General features: G+C 46.1%; 2 long non-coding RNA genes and 1 pseudogene across 2 annotated transcripts; all 3 read left to right on the top strand.

The window, feature by feature from the left end:
• Window positions 1–2,225: 2,225 nt before the first annotated feature.
• LOC135518040 (patatin-like phospholipase domain-containing protein 7) lies at window positions 2,226–3,941 on the top strand (annotated as a pseudogene).
• A 142-nt stretch (window positions 3,942–4,083) lies between these two features.
• On the top strand, window positions 4,084–11,571 carry LOC135518044 (uncharacterized). The gene is made up of 3 exons (XR_010452109.1): window positions 4,084–4,177; window positions 4,374–4,515; window positions 11,389–11,571. It is a non-coding gene; the product is annotated as an uncharacterized LOC135518044 (long non-coding RNA).
• Window positions 11,572–11,746: 175 nt separating this feature from the next.
• LOC135518043 (uncharacterized) lies at window positions 11,747–19,699 on the top strand. Its single transcript, XR_010452108.1, has 7 exons — window positions 11,747–11,860; window positions 15,569–15,806; window positions 16,186–16,298; window positions 16,754–16,872; window positions 17,618–17,705; window positions 18,424–18,588; window positions 18,675–19,699. It is a non-coding gene; the product is annotated as an uncharacterized LOC135518043 (long non-coding RNA).
• The last annotated feature ends 3,008 nt before the right edge of the window (window positions 19,700–22,707 follow it).

Below are 22,707 nucleotides of genomic sequence, written 5' to 3'. Positions count from 1 at the left end.
CGTCCATGGGAATGGAAAGGGGTTGAGTGGTGATACCCATCTCTGACACCAGGGTAGTGTCCAATCACCTTTCACCTGGCACAAACTGATCCCACCACGTTAATCCGGGCCAGATAATCGAATCCCTTCCTTGAAGCAGCATTGTGTCAAGGCACAAGGCGACACATAACTACAGACACAGAAGGCAGATGGTTGGAGACTTACAATGTTTATTAATCCAAAGGGGTAGGACAAGAGAATGGTCGTGGACAGGCAAAAAGCTTAAAACCAGATCAGTGTCCAGGAGGTACAGAGTGGCAGACAGGCTCGTGGTCAAGACCGGCAGAATGGTCAGACAGGCGGGTACAAAGTCCAGAAACAGGCAAGGGCTAAAACCGGGAGGACTAGAAAAAGGAGAATGCAAAAGCAGGAGAACGGGAAAACCGCTGGTTGACTTGAAAACATACAAGACAAACTGGCACAGAGAGAGGAAACACAGGGATAAATTCACTGGGGAAAATAAGCGACACCTGGAGGGGGTGGAGACAATCACAAGGACAGGTGAAACAGATCAGGGACACATTGATTGGCTAGTGATGTAAATTGGTGGTGGGACAGCCAGGAGAAAATGTTTTTTTCAACTAGTTCATATTGGACAAGAAATTGCGCAAAAGCGAATTGAATAGAACACTGTAATTTAATGTAGCTTCATGGTAATTACCCTGTTTTGTTGTCCAGTTGTCTGTCGTGCTGATCGGGGTTGTGGTGGCAGTCTTTAATTGGCATTGTAGTGCTCTTTATCTATAGAATATACAGTCATCCAAATCAAATTAAATCAAATTTTATTTGTCACATACACATGGTTAGCAGATGTTAATGCGAGTGTAGCGAAATGCTTGTGCTTCTAGTTCCGACAATGCAGTAATAACCAACAAGTAATCTAACTAACAATTCCAAAACTAATTTCTTATACACAGTGTAAGGGGATAAAGAATATGTACATAAAGATATATGAATGAGTGATGGTGCAGAGCAGCATAGGCAAGATACAGTAGATGGTATCGAGTACAGTATATACATATGAGATGAGTATGTAAACAAAGTGGCATAGTTTAAAGTGGCTAGTGATACATGTATTGCATAAGGATGCAGTAGATGATAGAGTACAGTATATACGTATACATATGAGATGAATAATGTAGGGTATGTAAACATTATATTAGGTATCATTGTTTAAAGTGGCTAGTGATATATTTTACATCATTTCCCATCAATTCCCATTATTAAAGTGGCTGGAGTTGAGTCAGTGTGTTGGCAGCAGCCACTCAATGTTAATGGTTGCTGTTTAACAGTCTGATGGCCTTGAGATAGAAGCTGTTTTTCAGTCTCTCGGTCCCAGCTTTGATGCACCTGTACTGACCTCGCCTTCTGGATGATAGCGGGGTGAACAGGCAGTGGCTCGGGTGGTTGTTGTCCTTGATGATCTTTATGGCCTTCCTGTGACATCGGGTGGTGTAGGTGTCCTGGAGGGCAGGTAGTTTGCCTCCAGTGATGCGTTGTACAGACCTCACTATGGAGAGACTCACTATGGAGAGACTTACGGTTGTGGGCGGAGCAGTTGCCGTACCAGGCGGTGATACAGCCCGCCAGGATGCTCTCGATTGTGCATCTGTAGAAGTTTGTGAGTGCTTTTGGTGACAAGCCGAATTTCTTCAGCCTCCTGAGGTTGAAGAGGCGCTGCTGCGCCTTCTTCACGATGCTGTCTGTGTGAGTGGACCAATTCAGTTTGTCTGTGATGTGTATGCCGAGGAACTTAAAACTTACTACCCTCTCCACTACTGTTCCATCGATGTGGATAGGGGGGTGTTCCCTCTGCTGTTTCCTGAAGTCCACAATCATCTTCTTAGTTTTGTTGACGTTGAGTGTGAGGTTATTTTCCTGACACCACACTCCGAGGGCCCTCACCATCCTCTTCCTCCCTGCTTCATGGGACAAGCATGTGGACCAAGAACACAGTTGATATTGAACTTGACATTATACACACTGAAAACATATTGGGACAATGAGCGAAATTTGACCATACCAGCATTGGTGAATAATAACTGTTGGTCCTGAACAGAGAATCCTTGTTCACTGGACATTCATTACATCTGTGCTGTATACTATATAGGCCTAGTTGTATTTTGCACTCTGTTTACTAGCCACTATTGCTCACAAAAACAGTGTTTTCTATGTTGATAGCATGTTATGTCTGTGTTGGAAGGTGGACAGCAGGCTGTTCCCCTCTGTCGCTTCAGGAAGAGAGACAAGGTGCTCTTCTACGGCAGGAAGATAATGAGGAAGGTTAGTAATTCTTAAAATGTGTTCCGTATGGCACCCTAGTCCCTTTACAGTGCCACTACTTTTGACCTGGTCCCATAAGGCTCTGGTCAAAAGTAGTGCACCAATGAATAGGGTGCCATTTGGGATACAAATCTGTTCACTCTCCTACTTACCAACCTACTGACAGAAAGGTATGCATACTGTAGCGACCTTAACCCAAGACCCTGCGAGCTCGTCAAGAGGGCCAGATCTCCTGGCATAAGGTGTTAGGTTGACAGTCACTGGACCTGGGATTGAGTCTCAGTCGAGGTTTCCTCCTGAATTCACTACAATACTACCTTTTACTTGGGAAATGGAAGAGACTCTTCACCAAGTCACTCATCTCCATTCCATGCATTATTTAGCAGGGCCCGTACTCATAAAGTGCCTCGGAGTAGGAGGGCTGATCTAGGATTAGTTAAACATTTCAATTCAAATGAATAAGATTATATGGTCATGGGGACCTGATCCTAAATCAGCAATTATTTATTTTCTGAAACACTTTATGAATAGAGGCCCTGGAGTTTAGCATGCCTATCCTTATTCCCATTCTTTTGAATTGAAATGAATTTCTGACGTCTTTATAATTTCAGAATATTACATATCAATTCTTGGAATTGAGTGTGAATCTCCTGTGATTTGTATTCTGATGATAAGAAATGTTAGTTACGTGTTTCCCATCTAGAACGCAGAGCAAAGTAGCATTTTGTGCCTTTCGTAACTCATCCCTTCTTCCCCTTCCTTCCATGGATTCCCTCTCTGTCTCTCTCGGTTACTTACAGGTCCAGACCCTGTCCTCCCCTCTGTCCTCTACCTCGAGTGTCCAAGCAGTGCCCTCGGAAGAGACCCAAAGTCCTGAGTATAGCTCACAGGTAGGCTACCATCTTTAGATGCTGTCACACCACTACTCAGAAAAGAGGAAATTTAATTTAAGAAGGGCGCATTAGTCTATGCCATCTAATGTGTGTGTATGTTCTAGGATCCTGCATATCCTTATGAAGGAGCTTCCCACCCTTCAGCCCAAGGAGCAACCTCCATCCCTACTGGAGGCCGACCTGACTGAGTTTGACGTGCAGAACTCCACTCTCCACTCTCACACACCAGTAGCAGTGTGTGTGTTCTCTGTCTAACTCTATGTTGTCTCCCTCTGCTCTCAGGGTGCTTGGCCACTTTGAAAAGTTCCTGGAGCTGTGTTGTCACATGGTCTTGTGGAGCTACATGAAGGGGAGGGGCTGTTCCGGCTGGGAGATGATTACAATAGAATCTACGTGGTCCAGGACGGACATCTGTAACACTGCATCCACGAAGACAGAAGACCATGCTAGAATACCTGCTGGGAATACACCAATAAACCCAGTGTACACATGCTCAGAGCTAGCCTTAACCCTAACACCAGCATCCACTGACATTTTTATGAGTCATTCCGTGCACAGGGGAATTTAGCTTTCTGTGTGCGGTACAGGATGGTATAGAGCCGGTTGTGAAAGGACGTGCTCCCGGGGGACAGTTTCATAGCCTACTCAGTATTCTGGACATCAGATGGAGTGGAAATATAGTCTCGTCCCAAATGGCACCCTATTCCCTTTATAGTGCACTACATTTGGCCATAGGGCTGTTGTCAAAAGTAGTGCACTATATAGGGAATTGGCTGTCATTTTGGACAATACTTTTTCTCCGCTCCATCTGACACGCCCCACACAGGGTTGTATGAGAGGGGAGTCTGGTCAGGATCCCACACGGACCCCACTTTCAGGAGGACCCTGTCTCCAAACCCCCCCCCCCCCCCCGGGCCAGATTCACCGTAGACAAACACCCCTCCAGCCCTGTCATTTATAAGGTGAGCCTCCGTTCTTCCTCCATTCCCTCTCCTTTACACCTCTCTGTGTGACCCAAATGAAACACTATACCCTACATGCCATATAGGAAATAGGGTGCCATTTGGGTCACCAATACCTTTGCCTCTGGGCCTGCGTCTGCCTCACTAATGTCTGAATCACCCCCCTTCCCTCTCTGTCCTCCCATCTGTCCTCCAGTCCATCCTGAAGAAGAGTGTGACCATGCAGCACACACCCTTGGCGGTGTTCCACTACACAGACAGTGAGGGATGCTCTGACAACGTCCACCCCAGCAAGGTCAGCGCCATCGTCCAGACCTGCTGGGCATCATCAAGCTGAGGTGAGCAGTTTCAGACAGGGAGTACCATATAGGCGTATAATATACAGTAATATGTACGTAGTATATATGGTAATCGAATTAGTGTTGCACGGTATATCGGGACCACAGTAATATCACGGTGCCAAACGTCATGATAGCAACATTTTAGAACACCGTATGAATCTTCTGGCGTCTGTTATAAAATGTTTATGAAGTCAGTTTTGTTTAAAAGTTCTGTTGAATTTAAGCAGATCCAATAATATTAACTTCACTTTCATGCACTTCGTGCATTTTACATGTGGCAGCTGTAATCAGCCAGCCACATCCACTACCAGCCCTCACTCACCTGGTTCTCTCCGCATCCCCTACCGGCCCTCACTCACCTGGTTCTCTCCGCATCCCCTACCGGCCCTCACTCACCTGGTTCTCTCCGCATCCCCTACCGGCCCTCACTCACCTGGTTCTCTCCGCATCCCCTACCGGCCCTCACTCACCTGGTTCTCTCCGCATCCCCTACCGGCCCTCACTCACCTGGTTCTCTCCGCATCCCCTACCGGCCCTCACTCACCTGGTTCTCTCCGCATCCCCTACCGGCCCTCACTCACCTGGTTCTCTCCGCATCCCCTACCGGCCCTCACTCACCTGGTTCTCTCCGCATCCCCTACCGGCCCTCACTCACCTGGTTCTCTCCGCATCCCCTACCGGCCCTCACTCACCTGGTTCTCTCCGCATCCCCTACCGGCCCTCACTCACCTGGTTCTCTCCGCATCCCCTACCGGCCCTCACTCACCTGGTTCTCTCCGCATCCCCTACCGGCCCTCACTCACCTGGTTCTCTCCGCATCCCCTACCGGCCCTCACTCACCTGGTTCTCTCCGCATCCCCTACCGGCCCTCACTCACCTGGTTCTCTCCGCATCCCCTACCGGCCCTCACTCACCTGGTTCTCTCCGCATCCCCTACCGGCCCTCACTCACCTGGTTCTCTCCGCATCCCCTACCGGCCCTCACTCACCTGGTTCTCTCCGCATCCCCTACCGGCCCTCACTCACCTGGTTCTCTCCGCATCCCCTACCGGCCCTCACTCACCTGGTTCTCTCCACATCCTCTTCCAGCCCTCACTCACCTGGTTCTCTCCACATCCTCTTCCAGCCCTCACTCACCTGGTTCTCTCCACATCCTGTTCCAGCCGTCACTCACCCAGGTTTTCTCTGTCCACTCTTCATGCGCATCTTTTCATCCATTAGTTTAAAATATAATTTAGCTGTGATGGTGAGTGGGGATGCAGACCCTGATGAGTTTTCTGTTAGATTTGTACATTTGTTACATTGGAGCAGCACGAGCAAAGTTGATACATTGTATCATTTCATCGCCTGTTATAACCAAGAGCACAGACCAGCCTGTGTAGACTTTGCCAGTTCACTGTCATGCAGCCTCTGAGTGCGAGAGAGGGAAAAGGGAGCAGGTTCTGAATACTTATGTAAATGTAATCTTTCAGTTTTAAATTCTTTATAAATATACACACATTTCTAAACCTGTTTTTGCTTTGTCATTTTGGGCTATTGCGTGTAGATTGATTAGGGAAAAAACGATATAATCCATTTCAGAATAAGGCTGTAATGTAACAAAATGTGGGAAAAGTCCAGGGGTCTGAATACTTTACGAATGCACGTACACACATACCTTGCACACACACCTTGCATGTGCACACACACATACACAATTCTCCTTTCTTCATCATGTCACTTCAAGGCTGTCTGGACAGTGCAGTTCAGCAGTATTAACTCTCCATAGATTTTTACTCTAGCACTACACAGCTAATTCAAATAACCAACTCCTCATCAAGCTTTGATCATTTGTGTAGTGCTAGGGCAAAACATTAAATGTACACCCAGGTGGGGCCCCAGGACCGAGTTTGGGACACCCTGGCCTAGAAGAGTCATAAGTAGAGTCATTAGTGCACAACGTAGCAAAGAGTTGCAAAACGTTCAGTAACAGAAATCGCTTTGCAATTAAAACAAGCGTTTCTATTGGACAAATTCAGGTAGGAAGCTCTCTGTGTCGTTATGTTTGTCTGACAGACTGACAGACTGACAGAGATGGACATAATGGCAGACAGTGAGCAAGAGACAGACAAACAAACAAAACAGGAAATAACCTACCTGAATTTGTCCAATAGAAACAATAGTTTCATTGCAAAACTAGCATTGGCTTTAGAAGAGGTTAGCTAGCTTAGCAAGTAAGCATGGTGCTTGGGGAGAGGTTAGCTAGCTTAGCGTATTAGCATGGTGCTTGGGGAGAGGTTAGCTAGCTTAGCGTATTAGCATGGTGCTTGGGGAGAGGTTAGCTAGCTTAGCGTGCTAGCATGGTGCTTGGGGAGAGGTTAGCATGGAGCTTGGCAGAGAAAGCCCCTGATGTGGAATTAAGTTTAGTGCAGATCATTAGCTTCTTTAATCATGTGTTTGATGTAGGTTTCAACAGGCTCAATGGACAAAGCTACAATGCATGGTATATTTCTCAATCTCAGAGAAGTGGGGGTGGTGAAAGGGAGAGAATGAAAAGGTAGAGTGGGTTGTGGGGGGAAGGGAAAAGGGGTCTAAATCGGTCAGGTGGATGATAAATAATTGGCGAAGGGGAAAAAGTATTGAAAGAAAAAAGGAAAAGAATGGAAGCGTAGACTGAACTGGAGAGATCAATATTTGCTCAAGCAGCAGAATGAGTCATAGCTTCTCGTTGATTGTATTTCTTCACCCTCCCTCATCAGCTCAAACACTGGGTTTCCATCCCAAATGGCACCCTATTTCACACATAGTGTACTACTTTTCACCATAACCCTAAAGGCACTGGTTAAAAGTAGTTCACTATGTAGGGAATAGGGTGTAATTTGAGACACAGATTGAGACCTTGTGCTAAAGAACTGATCATACAGTGTGGGGCTTGGTGGCAGGGTCGACCTCACTGACCACTTATCCCTGATATGATATCGACTGAGATGGAGAAAAATACCAACCACACACAGACAGACTCAAGTGGCTCGATATTATTGTGTAATAGTCTCTTCTCTGCCTAACTGCTACTGTAGCTTTTACTGTGGTTCAAAAGGTTTTTCTGCATAAAGTGTGCCTATAAACAGTACATTCGGAAAGTATTCAGACCCCTTGAATTTTTCCACATTTTGTTACGTTACAGCCTTATTCTAAAATTGATTATATAGGTTTTTTCCCTCTCAATCTACACACAATAACCCATAATGACAAAGCAAAAACAGGTTTATATCAGATTTACATAAGTATTCAGACCCTTTGCTCAGTACTTTGTGGAAGCACCGTTGGCAGTGATTACAGCCTTGAGTGTTCTTGGGTATGACACCACATGCTTGGTACACCTGTATTTGAGGAGATTCTCCCATTCTTCTCTGCAGATCCTCTCAAGCTCTGTCAGGTTGGATGGGGAGAGTTGCTGTACAGCTAATTTCAGGTATCTGCAGAAATGTTTGATCGGGTTCAAGTCCGGGTTTTGGCTGGGCCACTCAAGGACATTCAGAGACTGTGACTCCCTAAATTCTATCAGCATATCGATTGCGCAACCAGGGCTGGTAAAACCCTGGATCATTGTTATTCTAACTTCCGTGACGCATATAAGGCCCTCCTCCGCCCTCCATCTGGAAAAGCTGACCACAACTCCATTTTGTTGCTTCCAGCCTACAGACAGACTAAAACAAGAAGCTTCCGCGCTCAGGTCTGTTCAACGCTGGTCCGACCAATCTGATTCCACGCTTCAAGACTGCTTCAATCACGTGGATTGGGATATGTTCCGCATTGCGTCCAACAACAACATAGACGAATACCCTGATTCGGTGAGCCAGTTCATTAGAAAGTGCATTGACTATGTTATACCCACAGCAACAATTAAAACATTCCCAAACCAGAAACCGTGGATTGATGGCAGCATTCGCGCGAAACTGAAAGCACGAACCACTGCTTTTAACCAGGACAAGGTGACTGGAAACATGACCGAATACAAACAGTGTAGCTATTCCCTCCGCAAGGCAATCAAACAAACTAAGCATCAGTATAGAGACAAAGTAGAGTCGCAATTCAATGGCTCAGACACAACAGGTATGTGGCAGGGTCTACAGTCAATCACGGATTACAAAAAGAAAACCAGCCCCGTCGCAGACCAGGATGTCTTGCTCCCAGACAGACTAAATAACTTTTTTTGCCCGCTTTAAGGACAATACAGTGGCACTGACATGGCCTGCTACCAAAACCTGCAGACTCTCCTTCACTGCAGCCTACGTGAGTAAAACATTTAAACGTGTTAACCCTTGAAAGGCTGCAGGCCCAGACGGCATCCCCAGCCACGTCCTCAGAGCATGCGTAGACCAGCTGGCTGGTGTGTTTACGGACATATTCAATCAATCCTTATCCCAGTCTGCTGTTCCCACATGCTTCAAAAGGGCCACCATTGTTCCTGTTCCCAAGAAAGCTAAGGTAACTGAGCTGAATGACTACCGCCCCGAAGCACTCACTTCCGTCATCATGAAGTGCTTTGAGAGACTCGTCAAGGACCATATCACCTCCACCCTACCTGACACCCTAGACCCACTCCAATTTGCTTACCGCCCCAACAGGTCCACACACGACGCAACCACACTACACACTGCCCTAACCCATCTGGACAAGAGAAATACCTATGTGAGAATGGTGTTCATTGACAACAGCTCAGCATTTAACACCATAGTACCCTCCAAACTCGTTATTAAGCTCGAGACCCTAGTCTCGACCCCACCCTGTGCAACTGGGTACTGGACTTCCTGACGGGCCGCCCCCAGGTGGTGAGGGTAGGTAACAACATCTCCTCCCCGCTGATCCTCAACACTGGGGCCCCACAAGGGTGCGTTCTGAGCCCTCTCCTGTACTCCCTGTTCACCCACGACTGCGTGGCAATGCACGCCTCCAACTCAATCATCAAGTTTGCGGACGACACTATAGTGGTAGGCTTGATTACCAACAACGACGAGACAGCCTACAGGGAGGAGGTGAGGGCCCTCGGAGTGTGGTGTCAGGAAAATAACCTCACACTCAACGTCAACAAAACAAAGGAGATGATTGTGGACTTCAGGAAACAGCAGAGGGAGCACCCCCCTATCCACATCGACGGGAGTGGAGAGTGTAGTAAGTTTTAAGTTCCTCGGCGTACACATCACGGACAAACTGAATTGGTTCACCCACACAGACAGCGTCGTGAAGTAGGCGCAGCAGCGCCTCTTCAACCTCAGGAGGCTGAAGAAATTTGGCTTGTCACCAAAAGCACTCTCAAACTTGTACAGATGCACAATCGAGAGCATCCAGTCGGGCTGTATCACCACCTGGTACGGCAACTGCTCCGCCCACAGCCGTAAGGCTCTCCAGAGTGTAGTGAGGTCTGTACAACGCATCACCGGAGGCAAACTACCTGCCCTCCAGGACACCTACACCACCCAATGTCACAGGAAGGCCATAAAGATCATCAAGGACAACAACCACCCAAGCCACTGCCTGTTCACCCCGCTATCATCCAGAAGGCGAGGTCAGTACAGGTGCATCAAAGTAAGGACCGAGAGACTGAAAAACAGCTCCTATCTCAAGGCCAGCAGACTGTTAAACAGCCACCACTAACATTGAGTGGCTGCTGCCAACACACTGACTCAACTCCAGCCACTTTAATAATGGAAATGGATGGGAATTGATGTAGCCACTTTAAACAATGCCACTTAATATAATGTTCACATACCCTACATTACTCATTTCATATGTATATACTGTACTCTATATCATCTACATGCTAAATAGTTCAATCTTGGTTTCATCAGATCAGAGAATCTTATTTCTTATGGTCAGAGTTCTTTCGATGACTTTTGGCGACCTCCAAGCGGGCTGTCATGTGCCTTTTACTGAGGAGTGGCTTCTGTCTGGCCACTCTACCATAAAGTCCTGATTGGTGGAGTGCTGCAGAGATGATTGTCCTTCTGTAAGATTCTCCAATCTCCACAAAGGAACTCTGGAGAACCGTCAGAGCGACCATCTGTTTCTTGGTCACCTCCCTGACCAAGACCCTTCTTCCCCGATTGCTCATTTTGGCCGGGCGTCCAGCTCTAGTAAGAATCTTGGTGGTTCCAAACTTCTTCCATTTAAGAATGATGGAGGCCACTGTGTTCTTGGGGACCTTCAATGCATAGGTCATTTTTTGCTACCCTTTCCCAGATCTGTGCCTCGACATAATCCTGTCTCGGAGCTCGACGGACAATTCCTTCCACCTCATGGCTTGTTTTTTTCTCTGACATGCACTGTCAACTGTCGGACCTTATATAGACAGGTGTGTGCCTTTCCAAATCTTGTCCAATTAATTGAATTTACCAAAGGTGGACTCTCAAGGATGATCAATGGAAACAGGATGCACCTGAGCTCAATTTCGAGTCTCATAGCAATGGGTCTGAATTCTTACGTAAATAACGTTTTCTGTTTTTTAAATTTTATATATTTGCTAAATGTCTAAACTTGTTTTTGCATTGTCATTATGTGATATTGTGTGTAGATTGAGGGGGAAAAGATATTGTATCTATTTTAGAATTAGGCTGTAATGTATTTCATCTATTTTAGAATAAGGCTGTAACGTAACAAAATGTGGAAAATGGAAGAGGTCTGAATACTTTCTGAATGCCCTGTATTATGTGCCTATTATGTGCCTACTATGCCCGTTGAATGTTATTCTCATATACAGAAATGGACATACAGGCTGTTGTATGTATTATACGCCTGTTTGTATAGTTTTAGACAAACTGTGCCCTACTTCCCTTTGTCTGACCTCTCAATGACCTTTTATTCTCTAGTTGACCTTTTCTCTTTGACCCTGTAGTTGGAGCAGATGCTGGAGGGCAGTGCGGTGAGGGCCCAGAAGCAGCTGGTGTTGTTAGACAGGGAGGATGGCCCACCACCCCAGGGCACTGTGGAGTGGCTCAACATGAGGAGCTGGATCTCCAGACACCTGCACCTCTCCTGCCCATGCAGTGTCTACTACAAGAGGAGCCTGCCCAAACTGGCATGCACAGGCACGCACGCAAACACACACATCTGATCTGCCAAAACTGCACAATCAGACACCAACTATAACCAAGTTAGAATTGCCAGATAACCCCACTGTTATTTCTAGTGTCCAACCACTCAGGAAGTAGTGTGTTAAGCTCTTCTGAGTGTCTGTCTCTCCTCTGCAGATAGAGATGTACCCGCTTGTGTTCCAAAAGACAGCTGACCGCCATTCAGACTTTTCATGTCTGCCCAGGGTGCTGACCGGAAATGCCATCGCCCTCATATGGGGGAGGAGGAGACAGGTACGACCCAATGACACCTGATCTCCGATTTCTACATCACTGACATCACTAAATATAGTCACTAGTCATTTCTGTGAAGTCATACCATGATGCACTCAAATCACTGACTGCTTCCACATGTAATTTCTCGCTCTTTTAATTTGATCTTGTTCTCATGTCTCTCCTCTCTCTTCTCCTTCTGTTTGTGCTGTTTTTGTGTTTTGTTCAGGAGATGTTGGTTCCTCTTGTCTCTCTCTCTCTCTTGTGTTTTGTTAAATGCCTTGAACTATGTGTCTTGTTCCCCTTGTGAATCAAATCAAAATCCAATCAAATTTTATTTGTCACATACACATGGTTAGCAGATGTTAATGCGAGTGTAGCGAAATGCTTGTGCTTCCAGTTCCGACAATGCAGTAATAACCAACAAGTAATCTAACTAACAATTCCAAAACTAATTTCTTATACACTGTGTAAAGGGATAAAGAATATGTACATAAAGATATGAATGAGTGATGGTGCAGAGCAGCATAGGCAAGATACAGTAGATGGTATCGAGTACAGTATATACATGTGAGATGAGTATGTAAACAAAGTGGCATAGTTAAAGTGGCTAGTGATACATGTTTTACATAAGGATGCAGTAGATGATAGAGTACAGTAAATACATATACATATGAGATGAATAATGTAGGGTATGTAAACATTATATTAGGTATCATTGTTTAAAGTGGCTAGTGATATATTTGACATCCTTTCTCATCAATTCCCATTATTGAAGTGGCTGGAGTTGAGTCAGTGTGTTGGCAGCAGCCACTCAATGTTAGTGGTTGCTGTTTAACAGTCTGATGGCCTTGAGATAGAAGCAGTTTTTCAGTCTCTCGGTCCCAGCTTTGATGCACCTGTACTGACCTCGCCTTCTGGATGATAGCGGGGTGAACAGGCAGTGGCTCAGGTGGGTGTTGTCCTTGATGATCTTTGTGGCCTTCCTGTAACATCAGGTGGTGTAGGTGTCCTGGAGGGCAGGTAGTTTGCCCCCGGTGATACGTTGTGCAGACCTCACTACCCTCGGAGAGCCTTACGGTTGTGGGCGGAGCAGTTGCCATACCAGGCGGTGATACAGCCCGCCAGGATGCTCTCGATTGTGCATCTGTAGAAGTTTGTGAGTGCTTTTGGTGACAAGCCGAATTTCTTCAGCCTCCTGAGGTTGAAGAGGCGCTGCTGCGCCTACTTCACGATGCTGTCTGTGTGGGTGGACCAATTCAGTTTGTCTGTGATGTGTATGCCGAGGAACTTAAAACTTACTACCCTCTCCACTACTGTTCCATCGATGTGGATAGGGGGGTGTTCCCTCTGCTGTTTCCTGAAGTCCACAATCATCTCCTTAGTTTTGTTGACGTTGAGTGTGAGGTTATTGTCTTGACACCACACTCCGAGGGCCTTCACCTCCTCCCTGTAGGCCGTCTCGTCGTTGTTGGTAATCAAGCCTACCACTGTTGTGTCGTCCGCAAACTTGATGATTGAGTTGGAGGCGTGCGTTGCCGCGCAGTCGTGGGTGAACAGGGAGTACAGGAGAGGGCTCAGAACGCACCCTTGTGGGGCCCCAGTGTTGAGGATTAGCGGGGTGGAGATGTTGTTCCCTACCCTCACCACCTGGGGGCGGCCTGTCAGGAAGTCCAGTACCCAGTTGCACAGGGCGGGGTCGAGACCCAGGGTCTCGAGCTTGATGACGAGCTTGGAAGGTACTATGGTGTTAAATGCCGAGCTGTTGTCGATGAACAGCATTCTCACATAGGTATTCCTCTTGTCCAGATAGGTTAGGGAGTGTGCAGTGTGGTTGAGATTGCGTCGTCTGTGGACCTATTTGGGCGGTAAGCAAATTGGAGTGGGTCTAGGGTGTCAGGTAGGGTGGAGGTGATATGGTCCTTGACTAGTCTCTCAAAGCACTTCATGATGACGGAAGTGAGTGCTACGGGGCGGTAGTCGTTTAGCTCAGTTACCTTAGCTTTCTTGGGAACATGAACAATGGTGGCCCTCTTGAAGCATGTGGGAACAGCAGACTGGTATAGGGATTGATTGAATATGTCCGTAAACACACCAGCCAGCTGGTCTGCGCATGCTCTGAGGGCGCGGCTGGGGATGCCGTCTGGGCCTGCAGCCTTGCGAGGGTTAACACTTTTAAATGTTTTACTCACCTCGGCTGCAGTGAAGGAGAGACCGCATGTTTCCGTTGCAGGCCGTGTCAGTGGCACTGTATTGTCCTCAAAGCGAGCAAAAAAGTTATTTAGTCTGCCTGGGAGCAAGACATCCTGGTCCGTGACTGTGCTGGATTTATTCTTATAGTCCGTGATTGACTGTAGACCCTGCCACATACCTCTTGTGTCTGAGCCGTTGAATTGAGATTCTACTTTGTCTCTATACTGACGCTTGGCTTGTTTGATAGCCTTACGGAGGGAATAGCTGCACTGTTTGTATTCAGTCATATTACCAGTCACCTTGCCCTGATTAAAAGCAGTGGTTCGCGCTTTCAGATTCACGCGAATGCTGCCATCAATCCACGGTTTCTGGTTAGGGAATGTTTTAATCGTTGCTATGGGAACGACATCTTCAACGCACGTTCTATTGAACTCGCACACCGAATCAGCGTATTCGTCAATGTTGTTGCCTGACGCAATACGAAACATGTCCCAGTCCACGTGATGGAAGCAGTCTTGGAGTGTGGAATCAGCTTGGTCGGACCAGCGTTGGACAGATACATTTTAGGGAGTCTTGTTTTCAGATTAGCCTTGTTAAAATCCCCAGCTACAATGAATGCAGCCTCAGGATGTATGGATTCCAGTTTGCAAAGAGTCAAATAAACTTTGTTCAGAGCCATCGATGTGTCTGCTTGGGGGGGAATGTATGCGGCTGTGATTATAATCGAAGAGAATTCTCTTGGTAGATAATGCGGTCTGCATTTGATTGTAAGGAATTCTAAATCAGGTGAACAGAAGGATTTGAGTTCCTGTATGTTTCTGTGATCACACCATGTCTCGTTAGCCATAAGGCATACGTCCCCGCCCCTCTTCTTACCAGAAAGGTGTTTGTTTCTGTCGGCGCGATGCGTGGAGAAACCGAGAGCATCACTCCAGTGAGCCATGTTTCCGTGAAGCAAAGAACGTTACAGTCTCTGATGTCCCTCTGGAATGCTACCCTTGCTCGGATTTCATCAACCTTGTTGTCAAGAGACTGGACATTGGCGAGAAGAATGCTAGGAAGTGGGGCACGATGTGCCCGTCTACGTAGTCTGACCAGAAGACCGCCTCGTTTCCCTCTTTTACGAAGTCGTTTTTTTGGGTCGCCAGCTGGGATCCATTCCATTGTCCTGGTTGAAAGGCAGAACACAGGATTCGCTTTGCGAAAGTTATATTCTTGGTCGTACTGATGGTGAGTTGACGCTGATCTTATATTCAGTAGTTCTTCTCGACTGTATGTAATGAAACCTAAGATGACCTGGGGTACTAATGTAAGAAATAACAAAAAACTGCATAGTTTCCTAGGAACGCGAAGCGAGGCGGCCATCTCTGTCGGCGCCGGAAGTGGTGTGGTACTAGTTTTGACATATGTGGTGATGTAAAACAAGATGTCAACTTGGCAGTTACAATCACTAACAGTGAACATAAGTGGAGATGAGTCTGTTGTGTGAAACCATTTCAAAACATCTGCACTGCAATCTGTTTTTACACCTGCCAGATACAGGGAACACTGCAGAGACTGGCTAGTCATCAGAACCACCAACATGATGAAAGCCGAGTCATTACGTCAATCCACATTCCTTTAAGTTTGATGAGGGAGTCTCTCTCGCTCTGCTCTGAATGAGGCAGGGATCCCTGTGGACCTGGTGGGTGGCGTTTCCATTGGCTCCCTGATGGGGGCGCTGTACACAGAGGACCACAGCCACATGTGAAAGAGGGCATGAGAGTGGGCCATGGTGAGAAGAACCACAACACCTCATCTAGTCTCTTTCTCAGTTTTTCTTTCCTCAATTCGTTGCGTCCTCCATCCTCGCCTCCTTCTCAAAATGCATTGGAAGAAAAAGTCAAAGGCGAAGGAGATTGGATTTTTTTGTCCAAAATACCTTGAAAAGGAGGCAAGGAGGGAGGATGCAAGGAATCCAGGAAAGACAAATGTAGAAATATGAATTTGATCTTCACTCAACCTTTAACTGTTGCCTATTGGTAAGTGTTTACATTTTGGCCAGGATGGTCTAAGAAGTCTTGTGACTTCAATGGGACAAAGTGATAAAATTAAAGGTGAATTATAAGGGTTCTCATCGATTTGTTTCCAGTCTTTTTGATGGTATGTTGCAGGACATGACATCAGATTTTAAAAAGGTGTTGGACCTGACCTACCCCATCACTTCTACGTTCTCTGGCGCTGACTTCAACTCCAGCATTTACAGTGTTCAAGGGCAAGCAGATTGGTGAGGACGAGACACCTTCACAGCACAGCTGGAGTTAGTCTTGGGACTAACTGGCAGAGAAAGTGAATGTGAGCCTCTCTCACAGCACTGTATAGGACTACAGCCTCAGGTGCTGTGTAAACCAAAATATATTTAATTAATACACCTTTAATGGCTTGTGCTAATTTGCAATTAATTTCTATGACTTGATATTGGGTTCATATCGGAGTGAAAGTTTGTTTTTGGTTACTAAGAATATACAAGCCGTCTTTTGAAAATAATTACTCAAAATGTATAGGATTAGTTAGGATGTGTCCCAAATTGTACCCTGTTCCCTATTTAGTGCACTGTTTTTGCTCTTTTCAAAAGTAGTGCACTGTAAGGAATAGGGTGTCATTTGGGACGCAACAACAGGACACTGGAGGTATGAGCACAGTTCAGCTGTCAGGGTGGTATTTGACCTTTGACCCCTGTAGATGAGGCTGCCCTACGTGTGTTGTGTGCATCAGTGAAGAGCAGTGACTACTGCGAGTACATCAGACCGCCCACAAACCGCTACAGCACACTGGAGTTTGGCAAGTTCGACAAGATCCTTGTGAGTCTCACTCTTTGTCTTCGACATGGGGAGTTGGTCTGTCATTCAGTGTCTTTTTTGCTTCCTCTTGCTCTCCCTCTTACTCTAGACCTCACTTCTTCACACTTCGCCATTCATCTATCTTTCCTCCTCCTTAGTCAAAAGTGTGAAAAGGATTTAAAGGATGTAGCCGGAGATTAGCTACATTAGATTCAGCCTTTGTTTGTGTGTGAGAATGATGTGTGTGTCCTGCATGAGGTGGGTTACCAGCATGGCAACACTGTGTTCGATGTGTGGATTCGCAGTGGAGTGGTGGAGATCATGCTGTAGGACCACCACCAGGAGGAGTCTCGTAACACACACAGCAACAACAATGTGAGGGAGGGAGTATCAGGGAGGGAGTATCAGGGAGGGAGGGAGTATCAGGGAGGGAGAGAGTATCAGGGAGGGAGAGGAGGATCAGGGAGGGAGGATCAGGGAGTGAGGGAGAGGATCAGGGAGTGAGGGAGGAAGAGGATCAGGGAGTGAGGGAGTGGGAGAGGATCAGGTAGGGAGTATTAAAATGAAGAAAAGCCTTACTCACTATTAGAGATGGAATGGCAGACATTTACAGAGTTGATGATACTGTTTTTAATGGAGTGCTGCATACCTGTATATGACTAGACATTGTAAAATTGTGTATTTTAATGTGATTGTTCTGAATGATTTCTATATGAAGCCCCTATTCAAATATACCTGTGCACTGTCTGTCCCATGTGTCCTGCAGGGACCTGTGACTTGTCCCAACGCCTCCTTCACTGACCTGGCTGAGATCGTGTCCCGCATCGAGCTGGCCAAACCTGCTCTGGTAGATGGTGAGGCTGCTGATCTTATCTGCACATAGAGCAGCAGAGTGCTGTGGAGGTCATGGAGGTCCAACAGGCATCAAGGTGTAGGCAACAACAAGACCACAATACCAAATGACACCACAATACCAATACCTCTGAGACCTAAGCTTGGCAACAAAAGTGCCATCCTGTTTTCACAACCTCACTGCAACATTTTCACGACTATGTAAAAAGTATTTTATTTTGCCAGCTGGGAAGAGGCTGCGAGCCAGTAGCTAGTTAGCTGTTTACTTTTCTGTTGCCATCACAGCTGGAGTAGTTTAATATTTATGTTTTTAGTGCCGCTCTGCTAGCTTTTGACCCCCCTCTCGTCTCTCTTTCATGGGATTGGCTCACTGCTTCCAGTACATTGCTGTCCTGGGGAAAATAAAATCTCATTTTATTTTTGTCTTCCTCCTTCCTTGTTATTGTTGAACATTGTTTGGGCTCTGTGAGATGGGTTGTGTTTATGCTGCCACAGAGCAGAGCCACGGAAGTGGTTAGTTAAATGATGATGAATATGCAGCTATGACTAGAGTGGCATTTTGTTACAGTTCCTGTACTTACACTTCTCCTTCCCTCTCGTTCTCCTTCCTTCCTCCCTCTGGTTGTACTTGTACCTCACTCTTTTATTACCCCTATCAACTCCCTTCTTCTCACTACCTTTCTTTCTTCCCTTCCCTCTTTCCATTCTTCCATATTTCAGAGCAGTCCGACTACCCCACAGACTAATAGCAGGAGGCGGTGGGGAGTGCCTACTAAGACATTGAGCTATCCAATCACTACAGCGAACACACCACTAAGGGGGAGGAGACTGCTGACACAGTGCAGTGAAGCTTTGAATGTCGATGTTTCTTCTTGGTTTATCTCGGTATTGCATCACTTTCTCTCTCCTTTGAGACTAAAGCCTGAGATCAGCCTTATGACCTAACCACTGTAGCTCCACCTCTTCCTCAGGATGAAGATCTGCTGGACAGGGGGTGCAAACGTCGCCATCCTCCCCGAGGCATTCGTGTGGGGAGGGGTAAAATGTGAACTACAGTGTGTAGGCTGATTCTATATGGTGCTTATGTGCAGGCACATCCAAGACAGCTGTAAAACACAGCTGATTTGACTAATGAATCATTAGCCTTTACTTACCTCTAGAACGAGCTTAATAGATGTACTCACATGACATTAAGCCAATCAATGCAGTATATATTTTTTCATGTGTGTTTATCCATACAGTGCAGTATAAAGCAGTGCCTTTATCGCAGCTAATGTTCATGCTAGCACCAGAAGCCTTGCATTGTGTTGTAGTAAATGGAACGTCTCTATCGAACAGATCCCATGTGGTTGTAAGAGTGTGTCCTAAATAGCACCCTATTCACTTCAGTGCATTTTGTAGGGGATAGGATGCCACAAGAGACGCAACCTGTCTAAAGTCTGAAAGAAGCAAAGAGGCAGCATGTGTTGTGTGTGAGAGCACGTCAGAACTGGAAGGAGGATGTATCATGAATGTGTTAGTGTGGCATTTCGCTAACGGTTGGCGAAGTTGATACTACTGTAGGGTCAATGTATGGTCAGCCTCACAGTTCTGGATAGGATCCAATTCAAAGGCACAATTCATGTGGTACAATAAACAAGGGCATATTGAATGAATTAGCTAAATGGAAAGTGCTGTTGGATAATGATTGACTACAGTGAAACAATTGAAGATATATGAATGTGGTGCCACGTTTTACAAAATGCATACATATATGCTCAGTGAATGCAACAACGCTTTTTGTGACTTACTGAACTAAACTGGACAACTTGACCTTTTCAACATTTCAAGCTGCTCAATGGTGCCTTTTCTGTTGACTGACTATTACATGCTGATTAGTTCCATTTTAATGTTGAGCACAGTTTGCCAATCACCCTGTAAAGCAATGAAGGACTCGTGTACTATTAAGAGTTGCTTCTGTCAATTGTTACCAGATAATGTTTTTGATAATCCAGTGCATAACACAACTCACTAATAATAAACCAGTATTGGTTAGTTGAGTGTTGATTTTATATCTCTCTATTTCTCTCTGGGACTAAACACCTCCCTCTGCAACTGGATCCTGAACTTCATGACGGGCTGCCCCCAGGTGGTAAGGGTAGGTAACAACAAATCTGCCACGCTGATCCTCAACACGGGGGCCCCTCAGGGGTGCATGCTCAGTCCCCTCTTGTACTCCCTGTTCACCCATGACTGCAAGGCCAAGCACGACTCCAACACCATCATTAAGTTTGCCAACGACACAACAGTGGTAGGCCTGATCACAGACAACGAGGAGACAGCCTATAGAGAGGAGGTCAGACCATGCAGTGTGGTGCCTGGACAACAACCTCTCGCCACAATGTGATCAAGACAAAGGAGATGATTGTGGACTACAGGAAAAGGAGGACCGAGCACGGACCCCATTCTCATCGATGGGGCTGTAGTGGAGCAGGTTGAGAGCTTCAAGTTCCTTGGTGTCCACATCAACAACAAACTTGAATGGTCCAAACACACCAAGATAGTCGTGAAGAGGGTACGACAACGCCTATTCCCCCTCAGGAGACTGAAAAGATTTGGCATGGGTCCTGAGATCCTCAAAGTTCTACAGCTGCACCATCGAGAGCATCCTGACTGGTTGCATCACTGCCTGGTATAGCAACTGCTCATTTCACTGTAAGGTCTACAAATAACATTTGATTTGATTTGATATTTGTCCTGATAGGGAGGGAATTTGTTTAAGCTGGCCCATGGCACTGGGTGGGTGAAGTTTGTACCAGGTTCAAAGTGATTCCGTTCTTTTGGTAACCTGGTTGCCTCCCTGGCATGAGCCGGCTGCCCTGTTCAAAGCCGATGGTGATGTCGGCTCAAAACAAAGAGAGGTATGTTTCTGAATGATCCAACCTTCTGCCTCCCTCCCTCCCAGCCATATGCTATATGTTTCTGAATGATCTGTCCTTCTGCTTCCCTCCCAGCCATATGCTATATGTTTCTGAATGATCCAACCTTCTGCCTACTTCCCTCCCAGCCATATATTTCTGAATGATCCAACCTTCTGCCTCCCTCCCAGCCATATGCTATATGTTTCTGAATGATCCGTCCTTCTGCTTCCCTCCCAGCCATATGCTATATGTTTCTGAATGCTCCGTCCTTCTGCTTCCCTCCCAGCCATATGCTATATGTTTCTGAATGATCCGTCCTTCTGCCTCCCTCCCAGCCATATGATATATGTTTCTGAATGATCCAACCTTCTGCCTCCCTCCCAGCCATATGCTATATGTTTCTGAATGATCCGTCCTTATGCTTCCCTCCCAGCCATATGCTATATGTTTCTGAATGATCCGTCCTTCTGCTTCCCTCCCAGCCATATGATATATGTTTCTGAATGATCTGTCCTTCTGCTTCCCTCCCAGCTATATGATATATGTTTCTGAATGATCTGTCCTTCTGCTTCCCTCCCAACTATATGATATATGTTTCAGAATGATCTGTCCTTCTGCTTCCCTCCCTCCCAGCTATATGATATATGTTTCTGAATGATCTGTCCTTCTGCTTCCCTCCCAGCTATATGATATATGTTTCTGAATGATCCGTCCTTCTGCTTCCCTCCCAGCTATGTGATATATGTTTCTGAATGATCTGTCCTTCTGCTTCCCTCCCAGCTATATGATATATGTTTCTGAATGATCTGTCCTTCTGCCTCCCTCCCAGCCATATGATATATGTTTCTGAATGATCCGTCCTTCTGCTTCCCTCCCAGCTATATGATATATGTTTCTGAATGATCTGTCCTTCTGCTTCCCTCCCAGCTATATGATATATGTTTCTGAATGATCCGTCCTTCTGCTTCCCTCCCAGCTATATGATATATGTTTCTGAATGATCTGTCCTTCTGCTTCCCTCCCAGCTATATGATATATGTTTCTGAATGATCTGTCCTTCTGCCTCCCTCCCAGCCATATGATATATGTTTCTGAATGATCTGTCATTCTGCTTCCCTCCCAGCTATATGATATATGTTTCTGAATGATCTGTCCTTCTGCTTCCCTCCCAGCTATATGATATATGTTTCTGAATGATCCAACCTTCTGCTTCCCTCCCAGCTATATGATATATGTTTCTGAATGATCTGTTCTTCTGCCTCCCTCCCAGCCATATGATATACGTTTCTGAATGATCTGTCCTTCTGCTTCCCTCCCAGCTATATGATATATGTTTCTGAATGATCTGTCCTTCTGCTTCCCTCCCAGCTATATGATATATGTTTCTGAATAATCTGTCCTTCTGCCTCCCTCCCAGCCATATGATATATGTTTCTGAATGATCTGTCCTTCTGCTTCCCTCCCAGCTATATGATATATGTTTCTGAATGATCCGTCCTTCTGCTTCCCTCCCAGCTATATGATATATGTTTCTGAATGATCTGTCCTTCTGCTTCCCTCCCAGCTATATGATATATGTTTCTGAATGATCTGTCCTTCTGCCTCCCTCCCAGCCATATGATATACGTTTCTGAATGATCTGTCTTTCTGCTTCCCTCCTAGCTATATGATATATGTTTCTGAATGATCTGTCCTTCTGCTTCCCTCCCAGCTATATTATATATGTTTCTGAATGATCTGTCCTTCTGCTTCCCTCCCAGATATATGATATATGTTTCTGAATGATCGGTCCTTCTGCCTCCCTCCCAGCCATATGCTATATGTTTCTGAATGATCTGTCCTTCTGCCTCCCTCCCAGCCATATGCTATATGTTTCTGAATGATCTGTCCTTCTGCCTCCCTCCCAGCCATATGCTATATGTTTCTGAATGATCTGTCCTTCTGCTTCCCTCCCAGCTATATGATATATGTTTCTGAATGATCTGTCCTTCTGCTTCCCTCCCAGCTATATGATATATGTTTCTGAATGATCTGTCCTTCTGCCTCCCTCCCAGCCATATGATATATGTTTCTGAATGATCCGTCCTTCTGCTTCCCTCCCAGC

The sequence above is a fragment of the Oncorhynchus masou genome, chromosome 28, assembly GCF_036934945.1.
Source record: "Oncorhynchus masou masou isolate Uvic2021 chromosome 28, UVic_Omas_1.1, whole genome shotgun sequence".
NCBI lineage: Eukaryota > Metazoa > Chordata > Actinopteri > Salmoniformes > Salmonidae > Oncorhynchus > Oncorhynchus masou.
Note: the sequence above shows the minus strand (reverse complement) of the source record. Positions and strands in the feature narration are given on the sequence as shown.